Genomic DNA, 6,648 nt, shown 5'->3' with positions numbered 1-6,648 from the left:
CAAAAAAATTTTCGTTTATATTTAATTTTCAGTTTCACAATTTAACTCTAAATAACGTAAAACAAGCAATACATGCATAAAGGAAACACAATTGAATCATCTTACCAACTTCAGTGTATTATTATGCATATAAAATTATAAAATCAATCAACCAATTAAAAGAGGACAAACAGTAATAAATAACTGGTTTCGGCTCCATTAGTAACCTGTAATTAATTATCGAAGTTTTCTAAATTACGCAAAATACCGTATTATTTATAATTAAACTTCAATTCCATAATAGAGAATAAGGTGAGAGATTCTTACCCGAATCGGTATTCGAAATACTAAACTTTTAGTTGCGCCCACTAACGGTCCTCAGGTTCCCTGAATTTTCTTTGTTCACATTTGAATGGCCAATCAATTTTCTTTTTAGGAGAAGAATAATATTGTTGTTAACATTATGTATAGTAAATTTTGATAATATTTTTATTTAAATTATTTTCTATTTTTGATTAGAAGAGAAAAGTACAAAAAAATGATATTATTAATTAATATTTTAGGATGAGTATGAAAAAAAAAATGTGATACATAAGCCTGGAATGAAATTAAACCAAGTTAAACGTTCAACCAATTACCATTGTAGGATGGGTATTTGAAATATAGGATTAAACGTATTGTGTGAATACAGATAAGATGACAACAACTGAGTATAGAATACTAATATTAAAAATAAAGTAAAAAACTCACTATTCTATACTAGAGAGAGAAATAATAATAATTCGTCTGTGTGAGAAACAAAGAGAGATAATCTTGTTGTATGAGCTAATATAGTTTGAAATAGTTTTAATCTCTTGTATAATAATAAATTGAGGTAAATGATAATAGTATGATAAGTTTCACGTAATCTCTTGTATAAGCTGAACTTTCTTTTATAGTTTTATTTTAATATTTTCACAAAAATTGAGTAATGTATGACACTTTCTTAAATTTTTATGTAAAACTCATTTTTTCACTCAAAAATTAATCAATTTATTTATAAAAATCACTTCAAGTATACTAAATAATAGAACAATATAGTTTGTACGCAATTATATCATGGGAGTGTACATATATTGCACTCACCTTGAAGCAGAGTATTCGTGTAAGCTACCAATGCTAGTTTACACATAGATTCTATACTAAGCCCCAAATACGAGGTATACTCTAATCATACAAGACCTACAATTTGTGTCAAAATCACATCAATGTCCCTCATACATCAAATTATTATCAATCACTAGCATAAATCCATCATTCTTAATTGAAAAATTCGATTAGTCCCCACTGAAGCCACCAAGCTGTCACACCAATGACATTGGATAAAATTCCTTAAAATTTATAATTTTGAAATATTTGGAATCTCTACTAATCTTATTAAAAGCGGATTCAAACACTAAAATTAACTGGTTTAATCTTACATATTATATTTTCTTTGGATGAAAGGAAATAGAAAAGTGTTAGATACGTAACTCTTGACGCATCCTAATTAATTAGTGATGTAATATGGATGCCTTAATCATTTTTTTTTTTAATTTTGATATCCGTTATTTATTTATTTATTTTTTTTAATTTTCTTAGTGAATGTATGTTGTGCTTCATTCATTATCCTTGATTTATTACTTTATTTACAAATCACAAGGGGAACATAGATTTAAAATACATCTAAAATTAAAAACAAACTAAAAACCTAAAAAGGAAAAATTAAAAAAAAAAATTATTCTCTTTAAAACAATCATTTCCTTCAAAATGTGCCCATGATTTTCGATTTTCTATAGGAAAGGGATTTCTTCATGTATAACGGTCCTTCACTGTATCGTTTATTCACTTCCATTTTTTAAACAAAGCGATCGTTTCACCTTTATCCATTTTTCATTTTTCAAACAAGATTTTGTTAAATCTTTTAATTCCACCTTTATTGTTCTCATTGCAAAGGTGGAATGAGCTAAAAACATCAGGGAGTTGATACCTATTAGCCTTGTGGGCTGCATCTACAAGTTGTTGGCAAAGGTATCGGCTAGGAGAATGCTTAAGGTTTTAGGTCAGGTTATTGGGAGGTGTCAACATGTTTTCGTGGAGGCATGTAGATATTAAATGTTGTTTTGGTGGCCCCGGAAACAATGGATGATATGCGTTGCAGTAAGAGGGATGGGGTTTTGTGTAAACTTGATATAGAAAAAGCTTATGATAATGTTAGTTGGGATTTTTTAAGATTACATGGTGAGTAGGCTTGATTTTGGGCAGAAATGGAGAAAATGGATGATTGCATGTGTTTCTTCGCCATCCTTTGTTGTGTTGGTTAATGGGGGTTCTTCGTCGTTCTTCAAGTCTTCTAGGGGTTCGAGACAAGGTGACCATTTATCTTCTTTGCTATTTATTATCGTTATAGAGGCTCTACATAAGCTGGTTGGGAAGACCAAGGAGGCAAGACTGGTGAAAGGCATTAAGGTAGGGAGAGATGGAAAGCAGATTGAGATTTCACACTTATTTTTTGCGGATGACCCTCTGATTTTTTCAATCAACCAGACATGGATATGATGTTTAACTTGAGATGTGTTTTATTATGTTTCCAAGTTGTTTTCGGGCTAAATGTTAACTTATCTAAATCTGAGTTGGTGATATTTGGGGACAGATTTGAGTATAGTTGACTGACAGGGGTACTAGGGTGCAAAATTGCTAAACTACCCATAAAATATCTTGGTATTCCCTTGGGAACTAAACATAAGAGTGGGAGTATTTGGGATCCAATGATTTCTATGTTTAAGAAAAGGTTGGCAGGGTGGAAAAGAGGCATGTTGTCAAAAAGGGGTAAGCTCACCTTTATCAAGAGCACCCTCTCAAACCTTTCTGTATATTACTTATCTATTTTAACGATGCTTGTGAATGTGGCAAAGAGGCTATAATTTATTTAATGTCGTTTCTTATGGAATGATGATGAGAGTAAAATGACATATGATTTGGTGCAATGGAGGATGTTAAGTTACCTTTTGATAAATAGGGGTCTTAATGTGAGGTTAATTGTTGAGATGAATATGGTGCTCCAAATTAAATGGCTCTGGAGATTCTGGAATGAGGAGAATTAACTTTGGAAGAGGGTGATAGAGGCTAGATGGGGGGGTCTTGGAGAGGGCATGGGATGAGGAGAGAGTTGAGGAGGTCATACGAGGTGGGGCTATGGAAGAGCATTTGGGTGGGAAGTCAGGCTTTACATGAGTGGGTCAATTGGAAGGTAGGCAGAGAAGATAAGATTTTCTTTCAGTATGACGCATGGTTGGGGACCAGGAGGCTGAAGGTCCAGTTTCCACATACTTTTAACATTGTTCGATGTAAGAATATGTTGATCAAGGATGTTTATGAGGGGGATATTTCTAGGAGGGTGTGGCTGATTAAGATGACAAGGAATCTTAACTATTGGGAGCTTGAGGAGTATGAGGGACTTCTTGCTCAACTTACTCTCTTGCCTAGTTGAACACATATGAGAATCAATTTATTTGGGATCTTTCCAAATATGGTCGGCTCACAATGAAATCTTTATACAATCAATTTTGAGTAGACAGATTTGGAAGAAAAAACCCTCTCCAAAGATTGCTTTTTTTGCATGGGAGGTGAGTAGATAATGCATCCTAACCATCAGACAAGTTGATAAGGAGGGGCAGAATTTGGGTTAATAGATGTTACTTATGCAAACAAATCTCGCAATTCGTTTTAAGTATCCGTTCGCTTACAGTTTGTGATGAAGGATTATAACGTATTCATAACATGTAACAAAAGATATAAAATAATTACAATTAAATTTTTTTATAATTCAAAAATTATATTGTAGGTTAGAGATCAAATTTAAAATATATTTAGAAATGAATTTTTAAATTAAATTTTTTTAAAAATACAAAAACTCTATACGTGTACATATTAAAACTAACCTTTACTAATTAACTTTTTAAATAATGGAACCTGCCAACAAATTGGATAATATAAGAAAAATTTTAATATAATAAAAGAAAAATTCGCTCAATTTTCCTTTCTTTTTTAGTGTGCGTGCGGCTAGGTTTTCTTTTCTTCTCTAATTTTTTGCAATCCTCACTCATATACATATATATATATATATATCACATATTTCTTCTTTTAATAAGCTGCTAAAAAATTTGGATTAAGTGTAAAATTACTTAAAAAATTATGTAATATTTCTTCTCTTTTAGTTATTAATTCCTATTTGGACTTCTTCCCGTACAAGTAGAAACTAATTTGGACTTTCTTTTTTTTTTTTCAGCAACCAATTACATATTTATATATATATCATGTATATAATTGTCAAGTCTAACTTCCTGTACCCATCCAAACCAATTTGGACTCCCTTTTTTTTTTCTTTTAAACACCCAATTATATATATCATATATATATCATTTAACAAAATAATTTTATAAATCAATTCAATTTCAAATTAATTTTACAATAATCTCTATTATTATAATAATCACACATATTATATTATTACATTAATAATATAATAATTAAGAAATTAAAATATTAATTATATATCTGTACTAATAAAGAATATAATAATATTTCATTGAGATTAAAAAATTTATTTATTTGATTAAATTAAATTCTCTAATTTAATTATCAAATAATAAAAATAATTAATTCATTTAGCAAAAGTCATAATATTCGTTAGTATGTAACTGTAACACCCAAAAATTCTTTTCATTTTTTTTATTATTATATTAATTTAATTTAATTTAATTTAATTTATTTTAATAGAAATAATAATAATAATAATAAGGGCTAAAAAATTTTTAGAGATTTAATTGAAAATAATTTTGGGAAAAATGAGTGAAAATTTGAGTTTTGGGGGTATTTTTGAAAGAAAAATCAGAAACCAGGGGTCAAACACAATTTAAAAAAGTTGTGCCTCGTCGGCTGCCCGGGAGGGAGCCACGTGAGTGATCCGCGTGCGCGCGATCGAACGACTGAGATCCGTTCTCGCACGCACGAACGACCGAGATAAAAAATGCGCACGGACGGCCCAGATTACATCGCGCACAGACAGCTCAGGTTGAATCGCGCACAAACGGTCCAGATTGATCACGATGAACGACCCAGATTCATTCCCTATTTAATCGCGATCAGACGGTCCAGATTAAAAGTGAAGGACGGCTCAGATCAAAAGCAGATGGGTATAAATAACCTCATCCGCACCTAAACCCTAACCCTAGCCGCCAGAGCCCCTCGCTGGAGAAGACAGCCCAACCCCTTAGGAGCCGACCGCCGCCACCTGCCGCCGTACCGGAGTAGGCCCTGGGTTTGATTTTTGGGTTATTTGGGACATGTGTAAGTACCGTAAGCGCGTTTCAAATCTAAAAAAAAAATTCAGGGAACGTAGGGACCACCCCTAGGCGCAGTAAAAATCTAGTTTTCGGCGTCAAATCAAGTAAGGACCCCTCACCCTATTTCCTATCATGGAATTGAAGTCTGAATAAATGATAATACTCTATTTTATACAAATTATGTAGCGCCCGGGAAATTAAAGAAGAAGAGAAAAAAAAAAGGGAGGGGGGGGAGGGCCACGTCAGCAGCCATGTCAGCAGACCCAGTCAGCAGTCCCGGCCAACCGGGACCTGCCACGTGGCAAGACCACGTCGATCCGGGACGGCCACGTTGGCAATCTGCGTGCGCGCGATCGGACGGCCCAGATTAAATCAAAATGGACGGCTAAGATCAAAAGGCAAAAGGGTATAAATAGAACCCCCACACCAGACCACAAAACCCTAGCCGCCGCCACCCGCCGCCGCACCGGGGAGATTTCCGACCGCCGATCGAGGTAAATTTCATACCCCCGACTCGTTTTTCCACGATGATTTCCCTAGTGGCCAAATCGGAGCCAAAATCCCGGCCAAACGGCCGAAAAACACAGCCGAAAGCCAGCGGCGCCGCCGCGCCCCTCCTCGGTTTTTGCCTCCGATGAGGCCATTTTCGGCCTCCGTTTAATGCAATTTTTATACCACTGTGATCACCATTCTTTTCTCTACAGGTTGATCGGAGCCGAATCACCAAAACACGAACTTCACCGGAGAGCCGCCGCACCCGAGAGCACCGCCGCCGGTAAGCTTCGGTTTTCCATAAATTTTTGGCCCCCCGAGGGCCGTAGGGTTGTTTTATCGCAGGAACCAAAGCGAGTGTGGCCGAATTCGGCCGGAAACGGCCGAAAACGGCCAACCCGAGGCGAACCGCCGCCGTGCCGGAGTTGCGAAATTGGCCGAAAGGGGCCCTAGGCCTAATTTGGGATTTTTTGGAACACGTGCAGGTACCAGTAGTGCGTTTCAGTTCCCCGGGAAAAATTCAGAGAAAATTAGGGACAGCCTGCAAGCGCACTGTGAAGCCATGTTCGGACCCCGAAACGAGTAAGGACCCCTCACCCTATTTCCTATCACGGTATTAAAGTTCAATAAATGATAAAACGGTATTTCATGAATCAACGAATGTGTGAAATTTCTTAAGGTCGCTAATGGAGCCCGAGTCTAGTGTGTTTGTCGGTTAACTGTTATTTGGCCTGTTTTACAGTTTTAAATGCAGCATGAGGTTCGATGTTTTCATTTTATAGTTTCGTGTGCATATTTTACTGTTTTATTGATT

Source organism: Carica papaya, chromosome 2 (genome assembly GCF_054855325.1).
Source record: "Carica papaya isolate Zhongbai chromosome 2, ASM5485532v1, whole genome shotgun sequence".
NCBI classification, from domain to species: Eukaryota; Viridiplantae; Streptophyta; class Magnoliopsida; order Brassicales; family Caricaceae; genus Carica; species Carica papaya.
The sequence above is the reverse complement of the archived record's forward strand: the minus strand, read 5'-3'. Positions refer to the sequence as shown.